This window comes from Giraffa tippelskirchi, chromosome 6 (assembly GCF_054371585.1).
Source record: "Giraffa tippelskirchi isolate mGirTip1 chromosome 6, T2T-mGirTip1v1.2.pri, whole genome shotgun sequence".
In the NCBI taxonomy this organism is placed as follows: domain Eukaryota; kingdom Metazoa; phylum Chordata; class Mammalia; order Artiodactyla; family Giraffidae; genus Giraffa; species Giraffa tippelskirchi.
Window position 1 is genome coordinate 30,717,334 of NC_137280.1, and position 24,710 is coordinate 30,742,043.

The window sequence follows — 24,710 nt, forward strand, 5'->3', positions numbered from 1 at the left end:
TAAAAATCAGTTTTGTTCATTCTGGCAAAAATAAAAATAAAGAAAATGTACTGTAAGATAGCAAGTTTCAACAGACTTGGACAACTATCCTGGAATCTTGGAATTATGCTGAAATGAGGTTGGAGCCTTGGGACTGTGTCATAGGTGAAAAGAGTGTTAAATTAGTATTCTCATAGAACTTGTAGCACAGAAAAGAATCTTATACTCTCTTGTACCCTCTGGTAGAACGCAGGTTTCTATAGGAGACAGGAATTCTTTGAAAGACATTTTTGTACTGGTACTATGTCAATATGACAGAGTCATACAGGGAAAAGGAAATTAAAACAATTCCTGTAAAAACCTTCCATATCAACTTACATCTGTAAAGGATAGGATTCATTCAATCAGATGAGAAACTATCCTCGAAATGGAAAAGTCCGGTTAGTATATATCCAGCAAGGTAGGAAACTCTCCCAGGAACAGCAAATATTTATTATGTGGGCCACCACTGCCCCACAGATATCATCAATTGATTGAAAGTTATAGTGTTAGTCGTTCAGTTGTGTCTAATTCTTTGTGACCCCACAGACTGTAGGCTGCCAGGCTCCTCTGTCCATGGAATTCTCCAGCAAGAAGTTGCCATGCCCTCCTCCAGGAGATCTTCCTGACCCAGGTATCAAACCTGTGTCTCTCACATCTCCTGCATTGGCAGGCAGACTCCTCACTGGCTGAGCCAAGAGGGGAGCCCCATCAGTTGATTACAGGACTCTTTTTCCACTGAGCTTGGATGAGCCACAAGATTCTTCTCAGCAGAGCATCTAAGTAAGTCACTATTAATCAATCAGTCTGGTAAACAAAAAGAAATCTATGCTGTAACTACAATCTAGCATATTTGGTAAACAACTTTTAGAAAACAACACTTTCCTAGCATCTTCTCAAAATTCTTTTACATACAGATCTTGCTAAAACAAAATAATTCTTTTATGTAGTTCATTTATTCATTCAAATTGTATTTACTGAGCACCTTCCTATGTGTCAGTTTTGAGGACTGGTAGGAAAACAGACAAAAACGTCTTATTCTGCAGGAACTTAACATTCTAACACTCATGAAACTGGGAAAGTGAAGCCAATTGATATTTGAGATTATATTGGTCATTTCTAATTTATGAATGTGGCTACCCATTACCAAAACCACTCAAATGAGGAATGACTAAGCCAGAGCATGCATGAGCAGTTTTTATCTTGTATTTAAATACAACCAACAACAACGTTAACCTGACACATGGTTAGTATACTCTCAGTATTACACATCGCAATAACAGGATAAGTAACTAGCAGTTCAAGAATTTGACTATGATCAGTATTTATTTTATTTACTATGAATAAAAGTGAAAGTGTTAGTCACTCAGTTGTACCTGACTCTTTGCAACCCCATGGACTGTAGTCCGTCAGGCTCCTCTGTCTATGGAATTCTCCAGGCAAGAATACTGGAGTGGGTTGCCATTTCATTCTCTAACATTTACAATATTTATAGTAAATCCAAGCCCTCCTTGTGATCAGTTTGTTGGGTGATTGGGGACTTGGTAAGGAAGGAGGGGTGCAGATTGAGGTCAGAATAAGTTATAAATAGCATTATTTCAACAATCTAGCACATGAAATTTACAACCAGGAAATGAATTTAGGAAATGATGATTATCTGTATCTTCTAACATAATAGTTTTAAAAATCACCATCGGGTTGTAACATGATTTATGTTTCAACTAGGTTCCTGCAGTCTCTCTGACTGTATAATATATTGGTACCTCAGTGAGCTGACACTTCCTTGCAGAAATGCCAGCCAACCAAAGCTTCTCTCCATGTAATTGTGCAGCTAATCACAGGAAGCTGAAAGGAATGGTCCTAATAAAAAGGACAGTGTACCAGCTAGATAGATTCCAACCATGCATTGGTGCTGAATATTTAGATTTTTGCATAGCAAGGTTGCCCATGGTCTGGCTTTCATCTTTCTCATAAATCTCATTGTCCTTTTAACGTAAGAAACACTTGACAGCTTTATCAAAAAAGGCTGACAGTCCTGAGTCAAGAATTTAAAATTTTAATGCAGTTCCAAATTCTTTAAAGGGGAGAAAGGTTTAAATTTTTCTCCAGCTTAAAAATATTTTCAGACAGAGAAAATGCTTCTGATCAATTCATAGTCAGAATTGTTCCTTTGAAGCCCTGAATGTGTATGCAAAAGAAATTCCATACAAAGAGAAGAGGTTTCCTTTAGAAAATTAACCATCTTGTGAAGTAAATGCTTTGAGTTTGGCTAACCTGAAGACATTTCCTTGGGTTGAAGTAATTTAAATCTGGATTTTTTTCTCATGGAATAAAAAATCTCTTTCTAAATTTTCTTTATGACTAAGTTGTTGTCTAAGATGGGATATTTGTATATTCCAGGCTAACCACATCCTTACAGAGTAAAAATATTTTTATTTTCTATCAAAAACAGGCTACTTTGTTGAAACTGTTTTAATGTTCTATTTAAAATGCATTACGGATGGTGTATTTTCTTTTAGATTTAAACATATCTTGAAGTTTGAATGCAACAAGTTGCATGTCACAATATAAAAGAGACTTGTAGTTTTAAAATATACATTCTTACTTATTTGAATGTAAACATGAAAATCTGAAAATTGTAGAGTAATAAAAAGTTGTGCAATCTAATGTAAGTAGATTGCCATCACAAAACTTCATAATCTGGCTGGGAATTTAAGTTGTTAATAAATTATTATTATTATTCTCAATACCTACTTAACAGTTTCCGTATCCAGTATTTCTATAGCAATACTGTATTCCTAAATCCAGTATTTCTATAGAACCTTGTGGCTACTTTAGGAAGGCTATGGTGAGAGTTTCCTGGGGAGAAGTCTAGAGAAAAGAGGAGGAGATGTGGAGACAGTGAGGTGGAAACTCGGCCACAAGGTGAAACCTGGCTAATCTTCACTGGCCTCTCTAAAGCCAATGCTCCAGGTACAGAGGAAGGAAAGAGACTCTCGCTTCTTCACCTGAACTCCTTGATGGCTCAGATCCCCTTTTCATCTTCATGAACTTCTACGTGCACCGCACAGACCTAGCCTCATGCTGGGCTGACTAAGCTTTTGACAAATAACAGCTATTTTTATGGCATGATATCCGCATATTTATAGAATCAAAAAAAAAAAAAAGAAAAACAGAAGGTTAAAGTATCAGCCATTTATCTCTGTCACCTCATCTCACCCCCTTTCCTTTCTCCCTGCCCAGGCCTTGGTCAGACGACATCTCACTGTGGCCTGCACACCAGGAACCCAAGGAGCTGAAATCAGTGCCTGGAGTCAGGGTAACCCCTGAGATGAGAAGGCAGAGCAGAGGTATAAGGTAGCCCTGGGGGCCATGAGCACCACCTGAATCCCACTGGAGGTCAAGGCAGCCACCGTATGGGCTTTATAATCACCAATACCAACAAATCTCACTTTTGTTTTAAATACTACCCTCAGTTGGGTCCCTTTCCTTTGCCACAGAAAAAGTCCTAACACAACTATAGTTGTTAATTTTGGTTTTTGTTCTTTTGTTGTTTTTCAAATAGCCAGAATTCTCAAAATACAATACCTCTTCTGGAGTATTTACCCAATAAGAGTTATCTATTGATAAACAGATCACTTGCCCAGTCCCCATCTCTTCAAGAAAGATAAGCTTCATCTAAATTATTTCATTTGATTGATGACTGTCATTTATAACTTTTTCTCTACTTCTGTCTCAGATATTTCTTTGGAGAAGTTGTAGGGATTCATTACATATTCTAATGTATTGTCTACAGATTATAAGATAAAGTCAAGCATGTAGCTGCTGATACTTTTTAAGTTGACCTGTCTTTATACTTAGAAATGTCTCATAACAGTAAGCTTCCCTGGTGGCTCAGATGGTAAAGAATCTGCCTGCAATGCAGGGGACCTATATTCAATCCCTGGGTTAGGAAGATCCCCTGCAGAAGCAAATGGCAACCCACTCCAGTTATTCTTGCCTGGAGAATCCCATGGATAGAGGAGCCTGGCAGGCTACAGTCCATGGCGTCGCAAAGAATCAGACACAACTGAGGGATTATCACTCACTCACTCAGTTCAGTTCAGTTCAGTTCAGTTCAGTCGCTCAGTCGTGTCCGACTCTTTGAGATCCCATGGACTGCAGCACATCAGGCCTCCCTGTCCATCACCAACTCCCAGAGTTTACTCACTTATGTCCATTGAGTCGGTGATACCATCCAACCATCTCATTCTCTGTCGTCCCCTTCTCCTCCTGGCCTCAATCTTTCTCAGCATCAGGGTGTTTTTAAATGAGTCAGTTCTTCACATCAGGTGGCCAAAGTGTTCGAGTTTCAGCTTCCGCATCAGAACTTCAAATGAATATTCAGGACTGATTTCCTTTAGGATGGACTTGTTGGAACACCTTGCAGTCCAAAGGACTCTCAAGAGTCTTTTCCACACCAGAGTTCAAAAGCATCAATTCTTCAGTGCTCAGCTTTCTTTATAGTCCAACTCTCACATCCATACATGACTACTGGAAAAACCATAGCCTTCACTAGACAGACTTCATTGGCAAAGTAATGTCTCTGCTTTTTACTATGCTGTCTAGGTTGGTCATAACTTTTCTTCCAAGGAGCAAGCATCTTTTAATTTCATGGCTGCAGTCAACATCTGCAGGGATTTTGGAGGCCCCCAAAATAAAGTCTACCACTGTTTCCCCATCTATTTGCCATGAAGTGATGGGACCAGATGCCACGATCTTAGTTTTCTGAATGTTGAGTTTAACCCAACTTTTTCACTCTCCTCTTTCACTTTCATCAAGAGGCTCTTTAGTTCTTCTTCACTTTCTGCCATAAGGGTGGTGTCATCTGTGTATCTGAGGTTATTGATATTTCTCCCGGCAATCTTGATTCCAGCTTGTGCTTCATTCAGCCTAGCGTTTCTCATGATACACTCTGCATATAAGTTAAATAAGCAGGGTGACGATATACAGTCTTGATGCACTCCTTTCCCAATTGGAACCAGTCTGTTGTTCCATGTCCAGTTCTAACTGTTGCTTCCTGATCTGAATACAGATTTCTCAAGAGGTAGGTCAAGCAGTCTGGTAGTCCCCTCTCTTTCAGAATTTTTCACAGTTTGTGGTGATCCACACAGTCAAAGGCTTTGGCATAGTCTATAAAGCAGAAGTAGATGTTTTTCTGAAATTCTCTTGCTTTTTCGATGATCCAGCGGATGTTGGCAATTTGATCTCTGGTTCCTCTGCCTTTTCTAAAACCAGCTTGAACATCTGGAAATTCACGGTTCACATACTGTTGAAACCTGGCTGGGAGAATTTTGAGCATTACTTTACTAGCGTGTGAGATGAGTGCAATTGTACAGTAGTTTGAGCATTCTTTGGCATTGCCTTTCTTTGGGATTGGAACGAAAACTGACCTTTTCCAGTCCTGTGGCCACTGCTGAGTTTTCCAGATTTGCTGGGATACTGAGAGCTAAATCACTCACTCATTGATAAATGTAAATCCCATGGTTTAGTTTCTTAGTTTGTTCTTGTTGTTATTTTTATTCTTTGATAAAGACTGAAGCCAGGTCCAGAGAAATAAACAAACATGGAAAAAATAAAATCATAGGCCAGAGTATGATAAAGCTAGAACTGGATTACTTCATAATGTAAGGAGTTAATTCCTTTATAAAAGATTAGATAATATGTATTAAAATTACAAAATGTGATTGATTCAGTTATTTCATATAAATCCAACCAGAGTATGGTTTTTAGGTACAGGATTCTATGTAACTATTGTTAACTCTTGAGGGTGGGTTTTCTAGGGCAAAAATTCTGTGGGAACATAATAACCACTGATTTCAAAACAACAGCTCAGTTATGGCCATGAAGTTGATTTAATTTGATGACTTTTGCATGCGTTCATATATTTGCCTGTGCATATAAACCAACTACTTTTTATCTGATATTTTTCATCATATAGTTTTATCTCCTCACCTCTTTTCAAAGGCAGTCATGTCTGGATCATTCTAAACATTGTATATATTCTCCTTTTTGAATAATGTAAGGCATCTTTGGAAGTGTAGCATAAGGAAACTTCTAAATTTGAATGATATATAGAATGTGGTCATTTTTATATACATATAAATTTCCATTACAGATTTAGGTCATCTGCAGCCATCTGTTTGTTTTCTTTTGTTTTTTTATTTTATTTTGCCATCTGTGTTACAAAATTTACAGAGTTAACAAATTTTGTTAATGCCTATGGATATACAACAAAAATGTGGAGAAAGTCGCATTAAATTTTTTTTAATGTAGCGAAAATGACCACAAGGAATAACAATAATGACAGAAAGAAAATAAGAAAGGACAGAAGAAATTCAAGTTATACTACCTTATCAGATCTTTTTTCTTTTTTCAGTTTCAAACAACAAAAAACAACCCAGAATAACTTAAAAAAAAAATGTTGTTGCTTTTTAAGTTTTTTTTATCCTTTTCCCAGAAGGATATTCAGAGACCCTTAAAGGAGCCTGTGACTGACCAGTCCCTGATGAGAAGAGGCCGCAGGGTTGCTTCAGGGACCTACCAGGGGTACTCATGAGGTTGTCGTTGTTTAGTTGCTAAGTCATGTCCAAATCTTTGCAACCCCATGGACCATAGCCAACCAGGCTCCTCTGTCCATGGGATTTCCCAGGCAAGAATACTGGTGTAGGTTGCCATTTCCTTCTCCAGGGTGTCTTCCAGACTCAGGGATCGAACCCACGTCTTAAGCAATACAGGCAGATTCTTTACCATTGAGCTACCTGGGGCTTCCCAATTCATGTGTTATCTCTTTAATAATAACAATGGCAGCCATAATAATCTTAAGAGCTTCATATCTACTGAATATGCAGCATGTTACACTTTAAATTTCCTCATGTACATTTGACAGTAGTTGTATGAGAAAGCTCACATTACTTTTCGTGTCTTCATAACAAAACTAAAGACAAAGCATTTACATAGATTTCCCAAGACAACATTGCTAGGCAGTGACAGAGCAAGGCATTGAATTCAGTAAAGCTGGAATGAGAACCCAAGTACTTAAATAACCTCAGGATTACATGGTTCCCTTTCAGACAACCCCCAGCTTCTGTGGTTCAGTTTGAAATTACAAACTTTGGAAGTGGGGATGCTTATGGCTCTAGCTTGGATCAGGTGTCCTCATTTGGATCAACTTCCTCAAAGGGCCAGAGTTACTATGTAGAAGGGGGTGACCCTTTGCATTTTGGGGGAGCTGTGGAGAGCTGGGTAGCCAGGCCAACAGGTACCTCTAGCGTATCCATGCTGCCTTTATCCAATCTCCCCAGTCAAATGTCATTGCTCCCTTCTGCAAAACCCAGAACTTTGTCCCCTTCTTTGGCCCTCAGCTAACTTTGTTTTGTGTTATATGATGGTCTTATCTATCATCACCTTTAGAAAACCTTAGGAATGCAACGAGTTTTGCCTTTCTTTTATATAACCTCCACAGAATCTACTAGGTACTGGCCCATAGTAGACCATCTAAAGACCAGTTGTTGAATTTAAAAAGCGACTATGACTGTTTATAATAGCCAGGACATGGAAGCAGCCTAGATGCCCATCAGTAGATGAATGGATAAGGAAACTGTGGTACATATACACAATGGAATATTACTCAGCCATTAAAAAGAATACATTCAAATCAGTTCTAATGAGGTGGATGAAACTGGAGCCTATTATACAGAGTGAAGTAAGCCAGAAAGAAAAACACCAATACAGTATACTTACACATATATACGGTATTTAGTCAATTGGTAAAGATAACCCTGTATGTGAGACATCAAAAGAGACACAGATAAATAGAACAGTGTTATGGACTCTATGGGAGAGGGCGAGGGTGGGATGGTATGGGAGAATGGCATTGAAGCATGTAGATTATCACATGTGAAATGAATCGCCAGTCCAGGTTCGATGCATGATACAGGGGGCTTGGGGCTGGTGCACCGGGATGACCCAGAGGGATGGGACGGGGAGGGAGGGGGAAAGAGGGGTTCTGGAAGGGGAAGACATGTACATCCATGGTGGATTCATGTCAATTTATGGCAAAACAAATACAATATTGTAATGTTAAAAAATAGAAAATAAACTAATTTAAAAAAATATATAAATAAAAATAAAAAGTGACTATGACTGGTCATTGAATGTGAAGAGTGCCATATCCCCTCCTATCATGTACAAAGACCAGGGAGTCACATGGGCAAAGGCAAACTGAGACCAAAAAAATATGTAGTGAGTAGAATATAACCTATGCATTCATTTTAAAATCAACACATGAAAATTACATTATTTTTAACTTCAGTTTCATGATTCAGCCTTTCCAGTGTAAATAATTTATAAGAGAAGTGAGACAAGCATCAGGTTTGTGGGAAAAGTAAATTAATTTCAATCTAAAATTAGAAGAACCCTTCCCTCCCATGGACAGATGACAAGAGGACAAAAAGGGCAAAAGGAGTCTGATGAAAACACAGTGGAGAAACCACAGAACCACAGGACCCAGCAGGCTGATGGCCTTTTCAGAAAGGAAAAAGAAGAGTCATTCGTCCAGCGTGATAAGAGGTTACACAGAAAGACAAATAACACAGGGCAAGTCAATGGAAATATAAATGGACATCAAATTTACGATGTATCTTCTTTGTAGACCTGGCTTGAGGCAAAAGTGAAAATTAAACATAGATGGTATTCAGGCATCCAAATCTCCCATTTTTGTGCCCTTAGGGTTCTGACACTTTCTTCAAACTTCTGAACCCATTAAATAGCCTGCTGGTCCCCTCCTTTCCCGCTTTTCTCAATGGAACATGGAATCAGATGGCCCCCATTTACATGCTGATACAAATGAATCAGTCTGGATGTTACTTTTTCTTTAATCGTGAAAAGAAACGTTTAATCTCTGATTAAAAAAAAATCCAAAAGCAACAGGTATCTGGGCAGATTTTGAAGGATCAGGATTCCTAACTCAGACACTGTGTAAAGCTGACCCTTCACTGAAGAGAGTCCTATATAGGGAAGAAGCATATTCTCTGCTAAATTCTCCTTTGCACAGAAGAATACAATATCATGAAGGACAGGATATTTTGGCCCCACTGTGCCACTAAATACTGTATGATCTTAATTAAAATACTCAACTACTCTCAGACTAATTTTCCTGTTTTTAAGCCTCAGGTTCTCTTACTCTATAAACTATGGGGAAAAAAAATACATTGCTTGGGGATATTGTAAAAACTGAGTATCTGTAATTGCTAGCTCAGGGCTTGGCAGTTAGTATATGCTCATTAAAGAGTAGTTATCCTTCTTATATACTCTGCTACCCATGTCATTACTGTTGTTACATTTGGTGACTGAACTCCAAAGTGAGATATCTGAAACTCAGAATGGGTATATGTGTTGAGATGTGGGATGGAAATACATGAACTTACACTAATATACATATACACACACATAAAATCTTTAAAAAGAGAAGAAATTAAGCTTTAATAATATTTAAATATGGGGCTTCCCTAGGGGCTCAGTGATAAGGAATCTGCCTGCCACTGCAGGAGACTTGGGTTCGATCCCTGGTTCAGGAGGATCACACAGGCCATGGAGCAACTAAGCCCGTGTGCCACAACTGTCAAGCCTGGGCTCAGTCCAGGAATCACAGCTGTTGAGCACACGTGCCACAACTGCTGAAGCCCCCGAGCCCTAGAGCCTGTGCTCTGCAACAAGGGAGGCCACCTCAAAGAGAAGCCTGGCACCGCAGTGAAGAATAGCCCCTGCTCCCACTGACTAGAGAAAAGCCCACACAGCAATGAAAACCCACACAGCCAAAAAGAAATAAATAGAATTATATTATAAAACAATAATAATACTTAAAGTATAGACAGACATTCATCTTCTTATTAATCAGTGTACTGCTACTCATTGACCACATAGGAAAAATCACCATATGGATTCTGGAACAGAATGAAGTGTCCACAGTGTGGAAGGGTTGATATGGCACCTCCCATGTTTGCCAGCTATGTATTACAAGTATTTATGAATTGTTATTTTATTTTCAAGAAGAGTTCACAAAAAAAAAGTGGCTTGAGAGAATTCTTGCAAAGAAACTATGATTTTAATTTGGTATTAACAAGGCACAAGTTCAAGAAAGTGACAGCACTGGCACATCCCCTGTTCTTTATATGATCTCCTTGTCTGCCACACTGTCATTAAAACAATAACAGTTGATAAGAAGGCAGAGGCAAAAACAAATCTTTTACTGGAAGTTGTCATCCATTCTCATTAACAATGCACCACTAATAAGTAAAATGTTTGTCATCTCCTTTAATTTTTCTATTGTTCTGTTTGCCCTTTGTTTATTTCTAAATAAATATTCAACTGTTAGGGCTGTGAACTTAAAATTTCTTTAGGATGCAGCACTTAATGAAAAAGGTTTGGAAACCTCTCCACTAAGTGCATGAGTCTCTTGCAGTTTCAGGATTTTTAACTTAATAGCAGGAAGAGGAAAACAATTTTACTTGAACCTGGGAAATTTTGTAAACATGGGTATTTTATTCCCAGGTAAAAGAAAAGGAATCATTAATATGTTATTTGATTTCATTCAATTCATTATTAAACAGTAAACACCCTAAAAGCATAATATTTAGTTATCCCCCTCATCTTCTAGAACTTAGTCCTTTAAGTCTATTCCCAAAGGTATCATAAGATTATCTAATTCTTCTGCTCATCATTTGCCAGGCCACTGGGAAGCTTTCTGGAACCCAGGAAAATTTGGAACCTCGAAATCTGAATTTATCTCCAGAAAATTGTAAAAATAGCACTAAAAAATCAAAGTTACCTCTTAAAAATGTACCAAGACAGTAGATTGGTGGGTGCCTTAATATTTCAAAATCCCTCGTTTATTCTTAGATATATATTTCTAGCAATTAGCTTGATGAATTGAGTAAACCACCTCTATCTGTATCTATAGAAAGGGTCCTATCTTACTCCCTTTAAGTCTACTTCCAGAATAAATCATTTAGTTATTCTCTCTCTTTAAGAAAGTTCTTAAGCTTTGCATGTTCTGTGTTTCATGTCCATGTGCCCTCTGGCTAATGGGAATGATTTTATTTATTCAATAAAAATAAGATACAGTGGTGTTTTTATTCTGAGGCATCGCTTTTCTCTGCTGAATAAGGACGCAAATTAATATAATATTCTAAACAGGCTTTCGCGTTTCCTTGCTCTTCTAGGTGAGACTTCAAAATTCTCTTAAGTCAAATCTAGATTCTCAAAACCATAAAAAAAAAGTAAAAACTCTTTTTAATTGGGCTATTTTTAAAACAAGAATGCTCTTCTAATTCTCCTCTGTAGTTGACTGATCCTAAGATGGGAATTTGTGCCTCTGATTCTCTGTCTGTAAGCCTGGGAGTTTCCATGAGTAAAATAGGCATCATAATGTCAAAACGCTCACATGTTTCTGAGAGCAGTCCTGAGCAATTGCACAGTGCCTGGTGCAGCAGTCCTTGGGTGAAAGGCAGGCAGGATGTGCGCCTAAGATTTCTATCAGTGCTCATTTCCAGATGGAATCCTGGAGCTATACTGAGTTCACTCCTTTTTAAAATCTGTTCAGTAAGTGCTTACAGGGCTGGTATGGGCTCGTTTGTTTTTCCTGGTCACCATGGAGCTGCTAGTTTCAATCACAGAGCATCAGAGCAACTGGGAAAGAAGAGAAAATGCCAGAACTCACTGGCTGTCTTTGGAGAAGCTGAAGGGTGAGTAGCAGGAAGCAGAAAACCAAAAACCATCGCTGCCAATAAATGACCTACACTGTTTTCTTGGCATTCCTGTTTGAGTTCTTCATGGCTAGGCAAATCAAGACAAATGGGGAGGAAGGACAAAGTTTTCTCAAGGATTCATGGAGATGAATCTCTTTGTTACAAAGTAAGTGAAACTCTTTTGTAAAAAGTTCAGTTCTGGCAGAATAGCAGAAATGGATCCAAGTTTGGATTCTGAATCACAGAGGCTGAGCACATGGCTCAAACTTCACAAATATCAGCTTCTTATCTGCAAAATGGGTATAATAACATCTGCCTAGTGGAATCATTTACTGAAACATAAATCCTAAAGCACAGTGCTGGGCACATAGGAAGCCCAGTAAGTGGTTACAGATTTTGTTATTTTAGCCATTGTAAATGAGATTATTCAACATTTAAACAAAAGCATATCATAGGACTATAATTGAATGCTGAGTTAAAAAACTTTCACTATATTTCACTCTAGGCTGAAAAGACATGACATTTTTGAAAAAAAGCCATATGATGTTTCACAGTATTTCAATTTCCAAGCCTGTGAAACTCCAGCACTATCTAATTTTAGTAGCTGTTAAGTCTTATACATCTTGCTTTGCTTGGTTGGAAATCAAATGCTTTCCTTGACAATAATCGTTTTTACAAACACACTGTATGAAAGGTAATACATGTGATTTTTTAGGGAATCACTTAAAAGCTTGATTGATTTAACTCTCCCTGTGTTTCTAGACACTCCCCCGCCTCCTCAACTATATGGTCAGGCTAAGATTAATGACAGAAAATCTCTTGAACAATATATCAAAATTCATAAAGCTGCAGGAGAGAAAAGACGCCACAGTCATTTCACTTTTTGGAAATTCTGAGCCAAAATGTTTTCTGGCTAGTCTTTTCTCCTGTAGAAACAACTGGCCTTCTTAATTATCCTATTTTTTATTGTTAGTTTTTCTCTCTTGGGCTCACCCAGAGCTGCTATCAGTGGCTTTTAATCCCATCCTCTCTTTTGGAAACTCTATTTCCGTAGAACTAGATTATTTTCCTGCTATTTGAAGTTCCTGCGTGTCACGGAGGTATGCCAGCCCAAGGACTTAAAAGCTGATCCTTTCTTTATCATGGTTAAATTCTTGATAAATAGAGAAAGGTTTTGACGTTCAAACTAGCTCATTCTGGAAACTTTTAAAGGAAATGCTCTCTCCAGTCTTTTAATAAAACACAAACAAAAAGATTCTGGATTTAATAATATGAAACAGAAAAATCATTCCCTTCACCCAAAACTTTTGAGCTGCTTTGTTCAGATACTGGTCAGATGGCAGGAGCTGGGGGTGAGAAAGGAGCAGGAAGAAGTGGGGGGTTGGTTCTGTTAGATTGTTGAAAATTTGGGTACCTCTTTTGACTGACACTTCAGCAGAATAATAGGAGGAAGCTCTGAAAGGGAAATTCTTGGATCCGTCTACAGTATATACCAGCTATATACCAGCTGAGCCACAAGGGAAGCCCAAGTATACTGGAGTGGGTAGCCTATCCCTTCTCCAGGGGATCTTCCAGACACAGGAATCGAACCGGGGTCTCCTGCATTACAGGCAGACTCTTTACCAACTGAGCTATCAGGGAAGCCTACAGTATATACAGTGGAAGTCAAAGTGTCTTTCCCTGTATCAGTAGAGCACAGTTCCCAGGGCCATGGTGAATTCAGTGATTCCAAGGCAACCTGTCTCCTCATAGACTTGGTTCTTTTGATTCCTCTCTCTCTCCCTTGTCCCCCCACCCCTCATGTTCATGAGGGTGAGGAGCAGAGGGCACAGACTGATAAACTGAGATGCAGTGGAGGCAAGGAGACTAGGGTTCTGATGTTCAAAATATCAGTTCACTGTGTTATCACCTGGAGGACAGAATTCAGAAATTTCTCATCATGTCCAGAGATACTCTCTTTTTCTTTTCATGCAAGGAACATAAGAGCCTTTTATAGGAAACTAAACACTTAACTGTGTTTCCACGAACTAAAAATCTACCTAAATGAATGGTGAGAGAAAAAGCTCATATATAGTAGCCACCCAATTTCCTGTTAAAAAACAAAATGAAACACTGTGGTGTAACACAGTAGAATCTCTACTTAACGGCCAGACTTAAAATGGAATAACAACAAAGGTAACTCTGAAGTGTTATTGCTAGGAGACTTAAAAATAATCACAGTAATAATAAAAGGAATGAGAAATCAAGTCATTAGCTACTTCCTAACTCTATACCACAATCCACATGTGCACAACTGCAACGATTTCTTGCTAATTCTGCCCACTCTGATGCTTCAAAGGCTCATTTATTCACGTTATCTCCCTCGGTGGTCAAATTCCTATCACTTGAAGATCTCTCCTTGCTTTTGTTTCTAGCGTTCCCATCTCACTCAGGGTGTCCAACATATAAACAGAAGAGATGGGGATTTGGATCAACATAGCTTCATTATAATCCTGCTTTCTGAATCTTGCCCATTTTCTTCTTCATTTATTCTAACCAAATGAGACAGTTGGGTACTGACTGTTGTGCATATTCTAGTCAGTTGTTTTTTGTTTTTGTTTTTTTTTGACTTATAGATACAACGCTTGATTGTCTGTTTGAAAATCAAAGGGGAAAGTCCTTTGGATTACATTTGACATTGCACGACTGAAATGAGCTTACAAACATCTTTTTCTCTCTACCCGATCCTCTTGCTTTTATTGTGAAGACTACAATAAAATAAAAGCACAAATGTAAAGAATTATTGGTTGAGATGGTTTTGGTCTTTCTTTCAAGCTATCTTTTGAAGTTTTCCTCTAGAACTCCAATGTTGCAGCCACCACGGCTTGAAGTATTTCCCCCACTGCTTGAGCCATTTCAAACATTCTCTCAGTATTAAAACAAATCAGAATCAGGAGGTATCTAATTGTGCTGGTTTTGATTTTGTTAATACAAAGTGAAAGATTAAAATGGAGCAGGAACAGAAAAAACATTTCTTAAAGTGGCAGTCACGGCAAACCACTAAATGGCAAAAAAAGCTAGAAAACCAAAGCCTTAAAAAGTTTTTAAGAAAAACCAATCCTCCCCCCCCAAAAAATCAGAAAAGTACAGTCTTTAGAGAGGTTGCTTCATAACATCTTTATAAAAATGTTACTGTTTGGCAAAAGGCACTACTGTAAAGGTTTTCAAATAAATCATAACTGCTTCCCCCTGTAACATTCATGAGCTCACATATCATATTTGTCATTTTTGGTGGCAGTTGGTGAGTTTTGCGGTGGTCTGGGTGCTTCCCCAACATGCCTCTCCTTCCATTTTGTTTTCTTCACCCTTTGTGTGCTCTGAGATTCTCACTTACTCCCAGATTTACACTCTAGGTTTCCCTTTTTTGTAGCTCCATTATTATTCCAGCTGCAGGACAAGAATCTTAGAATTTCTAAGACAAGAATTTTAGAAATCTTAGAATCAAGAATCCACCCCCTACCTCTGGCCCCAAGAACCTTAATGCAGTCTTGAACTGACCATCACTTGAACCAAAAGGATCTCAAGAGTCTCTCTGACTTGCTCCTTAAGCTACAGAGCACTTCCTTTTTTTCATGGCCATTATTATTTCTCATATCACCTTACAAAATAGCTAAGGCGTTGGGATGAACAGGTAGAATTTTCCCTATTCAGTGCTTGCTGTAATAACTCACTAATAGAAATTATAGCAACATCTCTGCTTTCCCCCACAATCTCAGTTTCTAATATTTGGGGGCAATGTCTCCATCCTCTCTGAGGATCACTCTCTCTTCCCCTGAGGGCTGGGGGATAAGCATACTTTCAAAGTAATGGAAGTCTTTCCAAGACTTGCTGAGCCCATGGATTATACCCTTTGGCAAAAAGTGTCGGAGCATGAGCCCTCCTCAACTCACTCTTACACTTCTTTTCCCTATTTTTTTGAGAAAATGTAAGTGATCTGTCGTAAGCTGAATCTGATTCACACCTTGGCATGAAGTAATCACTTACCATCCTCTGAGACAAATTTCTCAAACCCCAAACTGGAAAATGTGGCTTGTCCACAGAAAATGCAGCATTTGGACTGATTGCTATAATTAACGCCTATTGTGCATTTAGTCATAAAGGGATTCATTTAACTAACAGGAGGAGTAAGGCTTGAACTGAGATATGAAGGGGAAACAGGAGTTGACCAGATAGGCAAATGAAAGAAAAGTGTTTAGAGAAAAAGGAACAAAAAATATTAATATAAAGACAGAGGTATATGAGTGCACGAGACATTTAGAGGGTCTACAGGAAGCTGGTTATTACATGATTGCCAAGGGCTGCAGGGTCAATGTCAGGAGAACCTGAATACAAAGGCAGGGGACAGACCATCAAAGGCTTTGTGTATGGAGCTAATGAATTTAAAATTTTATCCAGTAAAAGAGTGGATGAAGGATCTTGAGCCCAGGAGTGAGATGCTCAGATTTGCATCTGACAAAGATGCCTGGTGGTAGCCTGGAAGAATGGATTGGAGAGGGACAAGGCTAAAAGCAAGAGTACTTGAGAGCCTCTGTAAAAAGATGGGCTACAGATTCTGAGTGTCGCAACTAGAGCTGTGACACTGGGGATGGAGAAAAAGGGCAGGCAGTTAGGGGAAACATCAGAAGGAGAGAACTGGCAGAACTTCAGGGCGGATAAAATGTGAGAGATAAGAGAAGAAAGAGTCTTGACTTCTCTTGATGCATTTCACAATTAATGGAGGAAATGTTGACCCTATATGGTAAAGCTGCCTGTCCACTTGTGTAGCAAATCCATTTTTCCTCCTAATCAAGGACTTTCTTGCTCTGAGAATACATGCCCTCCCTCTTTACTGTATCTCTGTTTACTGAATCATTCCTGTCAACATAAAACATGGTACAATAGCTCTTATCTTTAAAAGAAAAAAAAAAGAGAGAGCTCTTTTTGACTCCACTCTCTTTCCCAAACACTGTTTGATTTCTCTGCCTTCTTTTATAGACAAATGTCTTCTGTGAGTTGTTGCTTTTCATTGTCTCATCATCCAATTTCTGTCAAACTTCACACAAGTTTTTGTGCCCAACACTCTACTCGTCTCTTGCCAAGTGTCTGGTAAAAGTAACTTTGATTCCATCCCCCTGGGCACACCTGGAGAACGTGCAGGCACAGGTCAGTGTGGTCTTGCTCAGGGATCTGTAGTATTTATACAGCAATACCTGCAGCAGTGATTAAGGACCATCTAAGGTAGGGTTGTTATTGTTTAGTCGCTAAATCATGTCCCACTCTTTGAGAGACCTCAAGAACTGTAGCCCACCAGGCTCCTCTGTCCATGGGATTTCCCAGGCAAAAATACTGGAGTGGGTTGCCATTTCCTTCACCAGGGGATCTTCTCAACCCGGGGACTGAACCCACGTCTCCCGAATTGGCAGGTGGATTCTTTACCACTGAGCCACCTGTGAAGCCCTCTAGGATAGGGTGGGGAAGTATAAATTCCTTGGCATCCTAGATGTCTGTGAAAGCAGGTTGCTGAAACCTGAGGCCAGTTTTCCTACAAAGAGATGCAGGTACTGACCTTTAGCAAAAGCCAGTGTTCACAAAAGCCACCTAAGGGAGGCGTACCCAAACTGGGGTCCCCAGATCAGCATCCCTTGAAAATTTGCTGGAAATGGAAATTCTCTGCCTCCCTCTCTCAAATTACATGCCCTCCAGGTGACACTGATGTACATTAAAGTTTGAGAACCACTTCCTAAAATCTCTGTGAAAAAAGCACAATTACATTATCTTTCTTGTACAAATAAGAGTCCAGGAGATTTTTTACCCCATTATTTGGACACCATGATAGTCTGACTCCACATTTATTAACGCAAACTTTAAAATCAAAATTATAATAACAAGGATGAATTTTTATCAAGAAAAAAATTTCTACTGCAGACAATATTATACCAATTTAATTTCCTGATGAATTTTTTATATACTACACTTAAGTCTTTTACTATTGATTTAACATTAACATCACTGGGATTAATATAATTTACTACGTTACTTTTGTCGAGGAGCTTCAATTTATCAATTAAAAATTTCATTTTATCTAATTCAAGCTTTTATGGTTATACATTTAGCTAATTTAAAATTTGTTTTGTGGCCATTATTTTTGTGAAGTCAATTTTTTTCCAGGCCAAATTTTACAAACCTATATTTTGCCAACAAGAATTGATTTGTCAGTCAATTTTTCATCAAGAGCAAATTTTACAGTGAGGAGTTTTAACTATTGCTGGTTTCATTTCATGTCAATTATTTCTATAAACTGTAAGCTGGATAAAATACTATTTGTTTATTCTTATTTCTTAGCTAATCCATAAGAAAAACCATGGTAAATTTCTATCAAGTATTACATCATCACCCTATTTACCAAATCCCCAAATTATCAAAAACTATCTTTCAGGACATGCAGTTTTTCCATAACCTCTTACCCTTGAGAGTACCTTAAATGTGTGCTTCTAATTTCTTCCAGAGTGGATCTAGTAGATTTTACAAATGCAGAATGTGGGACACTAAGCTCTCAGAATTCTGCTGGCCAAAACAATGTGGAACTTCAACAAAGTGGTTTACTTTTGTTGTTCACTGAGTGCAAATAACAAACAGATTTACTATAGGGAAGAAACAAGGGGATTACTGATTTTTCCATAACGTATGCACCCAATTTCATGTCGTCTCTCTCTCTCTCTCTGCTCTGCACTAACTACTATACCAGTAACGGAACAAACAGCATCAGTGAACAGATGTGTGGGAGCTTGGTGCATGGCAGGTTCAAGATCTTTGACTTCGTCATACAGCCCAGACATTTGTTCATCAAACCCATTTTTTCTTCCTCTTGAGCTTACATCTGTCTTACAAGGCCCTGCTTCCTTCAGAGTTCTCTGTGCACATGTGACTAGTATATCTTAATGAAATATGAGGACACGTGAGACACAGCACTCTCACTGTGCTTTCTCTCCTTCTAGCTGTCTGACACGGAGAAAATCCTCTGGCAATGTCAAGAGGTAAGTGTTTCAAATGGCAGAGCAAGAAGAAACACATCCTAGGTTTCTGAATCATTGCTTAAAGGAAAGTTGCCCCACCAAGAATACCTACTGTGGAATATTATATTAATGAGAAACAAGCTGAAAGGTTAAATTTTTGAGATTTGAATGCTTACTTGTTACAACACCCCGCATTATCCCAACCAACACAGAGGGGATAGCGGTAGTATACAAAGGCAGGATCAAAACACACTGATATGGAACACAAATGCCCTTAAAGTGGTTAAACTGTGGTCCATTCCTACTCATGGAATACAGCAAAAAAGTAGTGACACAGATAACAGCTTGCATAGATCACCAGGGAATTATGCTGGGTGAGAAAAGTCAATCTCAAAAGGTTACGTACTGTATGATTTATAAGATGTATTTGAAATAACACAGTAATAGAGTGATAAAATAGTGGTTGTCAAGAATTAGGGGTAAGGGAATGAAAGTGATAAGTGCAGCTACAGCTTTGTATCTTGATTGTGGTGATAGTTACATGAATCTGTACATAGGATAAAGTCACAGAGAGCTATACACACACAGGTACCTGAGAAATTAATGAAATCAGATGAACTTCTGTGGACTCTACCTATGTCAGTTTCCTAGAGTGGAGATTGTAATATAATGGTGCATCACGTTACCCTTGGGGAAAGCTGAGTGAAAGGCATACACAGAAGCTCTATGTATATTTTTTGGTAAATTCCTATGAAATTTTAATCATTTCAAAATAAAACCCTGGAAAAGGAAATGGCAACCCACTCCAGCACTCTTGCCTGGAAAATCCCATGGACAGAGGAGCCTGGTAGGCTACAGTCCAAGGGATCGCAAAGAGTCAAACACAACTGAGCAACTTCACTTCAAAATAAAAAGTATTGAAAATATATGGATTGAATTTTCATAAAAGTTATAAAAGGATTAGACTTAAAGTAAGAAAAATTCTGTGGTTCTCTGTGGGTATTACTTGGGTTCAAGGGGTGACCCTTTGAAAATAAAAATGGCTGGATCTTCACTGGAGAAGGTGTACTTTGGCTTAAGCTATTGTTTCTAGTTATCTTCTGACCCACTGAATATACTTAATTGTTAACATTTCAGTGAAAATTCATCAGATCCTTTCTAAGAGCCAATTCTGATTTTTCTTTTTCCTCTCTCTCCCCCTCTCCCAATTTATATCTCTTTCAATACACCCTCTTTTTAACCAAAGGGAAGAGAACAATTGTAATCTTTATGTGTGTGTGTGTCACACATGAATATATATACATAATCTTTATATTCATATATATTTTCCCCAACACATCATATTACTACTCTGGATTGAGGATTATAGTTAACTATTTATTTATCAAATATATATTTGAGTACTTTGAAATTCAAGACTTTACATTGGGGTTTCTGTTTGGGAAATTAGTCATAAAACAGGAAGGATCAACTTGCTAACATCATGTAGTTTACGTGCCCGTGTATATTACTAACTGTTGGTACTTTTGGAGGTGTGTGTGTGTGTTAGTCGCTCAGCTGTATCCGACTGTTTGCAACCTGCCAGGCTCCTCTGTCCATGGAGTTCTACAGGCCAGAATAACGGAGTGGGTTGCTATTCCTTTCTCAAGGGACTCTTCCTGACCCAGGGATTGAACCCAGGTCTCCTGCACTGCAGGCAGATACTTTACTGTCTGAGCCACAAGGGAAGCCCACTTTTGGAGGAGTAAGTTTTTAATTGTCAGCAGTCTGTCAATGATTGCTTAACCAAATAGTTAAAAGTAAGCTAAAGATGATATTTGTTGACAAAGGCAGGAAGTCTTCTACTGTCTCCACTAGTATTTATCATTTTATCACTTATATTTTATGAGATATAAGTCTCACCTAAAATATGCTAACTATATTTCATTCATTTAATTCTAAAAGAATACCTGAACTCTAATTGAATCATCTTCTTCCTAACACTTTACTTATTATCAAGTCAGGATAAGCAGTCTCCCAAAATCTGCCCTAGAAAACAAAGGCCAGATTTATTGAAAGCTAATGTAAACAGGTGTGTCTACCATGTTGTATTTGAAAAAAAAAAATGTTATCTATGTATGGAATGTCTACATCACAGTTTAATCCCCCATCCACACTAATTTATAATGCTCTGGTTTCCTCATCTATCAAGAGGGATGGGTGCCCACGATGAATGGCTTCCTCTTACTTTAAAGAAAACTTCCCACTCATACGTCTCTTCCTTGAGTCTCTCAAATGGCACCGAGAGAGATTCCTGTCTAACAGGTCTGCAGCACCTTTTTCTACGGTTCATTCAATGACCTGAATCCTCTAAGCTTCAGCTATTCATCTTCTATGCCAAATCTTTGTGGGAGTTAAAGCAAAACTGTCTCCTACGTTCAGCCCTCATAAATGAATAACACTTGTTTTGCCTCTTGTGAGCATTTAAAAATGAAACAAAACAAAAATATGGACAGCCTGGTATGATATGAACAACAATTACTCAGTTAAGAAGAGACAAAAATTATTATACTTGAAAGAGAGCTGGGAATTAAGAAAAAGACTCCCAGCCTTGCTCCTTTCTAGGTCAGAGTCTCCCTCAGCTACAGTGTGGCAGAGGAGAGACCCAGAAGGTACTTCAACTCCCTGTGGGGAACTGAGATTGATCTGGAAGCTGGCTGGGAGCTCCACAGGGCCCTGGAGACCAAGTCACTCTGGAGCAGAGGGCTGCAGAGTGGAAAACTCCAGAGTTGGAACAGAGTCACCAATCAACTGCGTACTATCTGCCTGGCGAGAGCAGTCAGCAAGAAGAGTGGCCAGGCTGCAGGGAGCAATTGCCCTGCATTGCTTACGCCAAGAAGACAGACTTGAGTCACCAGCAGTGAGCACAGCAAGGACAAAGGCAGACTGTCCAAGTCCAACTTAGCAGAGAAGAGGGAAGACCGGAGGACATTGTGGATCCCCGGTACCGTGTTCTATGTTAGTCTTGCCAGAACAGAACTGATGTGATCTGGAACCAGAGGAGGGAGAAGAAGTAGGAGAGTAAAACTCTGCAGAGCTCCCTGCCCCTAAAAGACTGGGTTAACTTTAAAATGACAGAAGGAAACCACAGGTGATTAAACTAGAAGTAGAGGTTCATGAGCAAGGTGTTATAGTTTTACCTACTAACATTGTAACTGTAATTTTTAAAGCCTCTTGGTGGGATTTTTCACCTCAATAACCAGTAGGTGAGTTTTGCCAGAAGTGTGGGATTTAGATTCAAAGACTTGGTTTCAGTTTTCGGATATTTGTATAATTCCCTCCTCTCCTCCAGTCTTACTTAATTCAAGGATCTCCTCACAGAGGCTTTGCTAGACTACTCTGTCTGAAATAGCCCCTCTTCCTCCTCTCTCTCCCCTTACCCTGATTTATTCTCCTTGTGAACATGTACTACTCTGTGGTGTTTCATTATGTAAGTATTTGTTTATTGTTTCTCTTCCCTACTAGAATGTAAGCTCCATGAGGACAGGAATTTGATTCATTTACAGTTGTTGCAATGTGACACAGTACTTGTTCAATAAATGTATGTTGAGTAATTAGAAATAATCTAAGTCACCCAACTTCTCTCTTGCTTTCCTCAGTTGTATATCGATGATAATACAAATACCAATTCATCGGCACTGAGGAATAAATCAGAGTGTATCTATAAAGGCTCCATGAATTATAAATCCATAACTAGTTGGTAGTTAGTGTTTTAATTAAAACCATGAAAATGTTTAACTCAGGGTCCCTCAAGTGATATCAACAAAATCCAAGAAGTGTTCATCCACTTGTTTAGTCACCCAGTTGTGTCTGACTCTTTTGCAACTCTATGGTTGGGATTGTCCAGGCAAAAATACTGGAGTGGGTTGCCATTTCCTGCTCCAGGGGAACTTCCTGACCCAGAGATAAAACCTGCATCTCCTGCCCACGCCTCTTGCACTGCAGGTGGACTCTCTACTGCACAGCTTGCCCATGCAAAAGCCAGTGTTGTTAACCGCAGTGTGTCTGCTATCCTCTTATTTTGGATTAGCAATAAAGATGTAGCCATGTTCTACTGCCATTGCTTTTAGAATAAAATTCAGACTCCTAACAATAGACAATGCTTTCAGATCTTGAAAGATCTAGCTTCTGTCTGCTTCCTGGTGTTCATCAAATACCACTGTTACTATTCTTTAGAGTCTAGAACACCAAACTTCTTTCTGTCTCTTGACTACTCCAAGCTTTTGCACTCACAGATTTTTTTTAAGCCTCTCCTTCTCCTTGGCAAAGCTTCCTAAGGAGCTTAATAAAGCTGGTCCCTTTCATGATTCAGGGTTTGACTCAAACATTAATCTCCTCAAATAGTTCTTTCCTGATCACTTTGTCTGCAGGAGTCCACCTCAGTCATCAACACACATACCACCCTGCCAAAGTCATTCTCTATTCCAGAGCCCTGTGTTGTTTTCATGACAACAAAAGTTTACATTCGATTTTTTCATAGCACTTAAAATGTTTAATCATTTCAGTCTCTTGAAGTTCTATATCAAAAGAGAGTTCTTTAACATAAAGAGAGTTCTTTATAAAAGTTTTAATTATTGCATTGAGATTAAGTTTAACTTTTGAAAAATAATTATGACTAAATACTGGCTTTTGTGTATCATAAATAATTTTTAAGTTTTATTATGCCCTACAAGTGTCTAAGTGACAAACTTACAAATCTACAAATAGATTTCTTTTGCTTTTCTCAGAACTAATTCAGCTTTTTATATCTAAGAGATAAAAAGAAAAGAAATATTGCAAAATAGTCTAGATATAAAAATTAACATATTGAGGTCTTAAAGTAGCCTTCAAACTAAATTCATAAACCCAACTTTTTATCTTCAACTAATTATATAAGTGTGCTAAGAACTTGGCCCTAGCTCTTAGATTTAACACAGAAATATCCTGATGGATCAGAAAGACTACGAAACTATTCCTTTATTCAATAAACATTTATTAAGTGTATAATTTATGTCAGTTCCTGTTTTAGGCACGAGTAAAACAGACCTTGATGTTCTCTTATTGCTTACTATATCAAAAGAGACACATATTAAACTAACATACATGCACAAAATATCTAATTTATTATTATAATAAAAATATAAATGGAGGAAAAGTACTGAGAAATAGAGTGATAAATCTAAACATAATTTAAACTAGGAGATAACATGCAAAGTGAGTCCTAAAAGATGATTGGACTCAAACTGATTGGAATTAGTGATGTAATCATTAAAATGATTAGAATGAAATTGACAAGCAGTAGGCTTCCCTGGTGGTTCAGATGGTACAGAATCCACCTGCAATATGGAGACCTGGGTTTGATCCCTGGGTTGGGAAGATTCCTTGGAGAAGGGAATGGCTACCCACTCTAGTATTCTTATCTGCAGAATTCCATGGACAGAGGAGCCTGGCAGGCTATGGGCCATGGTGTCACAAAGAGTCAGACACAACTGAGTGACTTTCACTTTCATGCTTTATATTGGCATCCAAGGCAAAGAGGACTGCTTGAGCAAAATACCTGGGACAGGATAACTTGTTCATATTTCCATTTTTAAAAGTTTTATTTCTAATTTCTTTGACACTTATTCATTGTATTTGAGAAAGTCACTTTATCTTTCAATAGAAGTGCTATCATCTATAAAATATAAAAAATACAATGAAAATAAATTTTGGACAATGAGAACTGTACATGGAAATGTTATGAAGTTATAGATAAACTATAGTACATCCAGACAATAGAATATATTATTCAGCACTCAAAAGAAATGAGCTATGAGGCTATGAAAAGACATGGATGAAATTTAATGCATATTACTAA

General features: G+C 38.3%; 1 long non-coding RNA gene across 1 annotated transcript in view; it reads left to right on the plus strand.

The window, feature by feature from the left end:
- Positions 1–200: 200 nt before the first annotated feature.
- LOC145511653 (uncharacterized) overlaps positions 201–24,710 on the plus strand; it is a 33,518-nt gene continuing 9,008 nt past the window's right edge. Inside the window, exons 1-2 of the long non-coding RNA XR_014058031.1 lie at positions 201–801; positions 3,262–3,368. This is a non-coding gene — a long non-coding RNA (uncharacterized LOC145511653). The remainder of the gene's footprint in view (positions 802–3,261; positions 3,369–24,710) is intronic.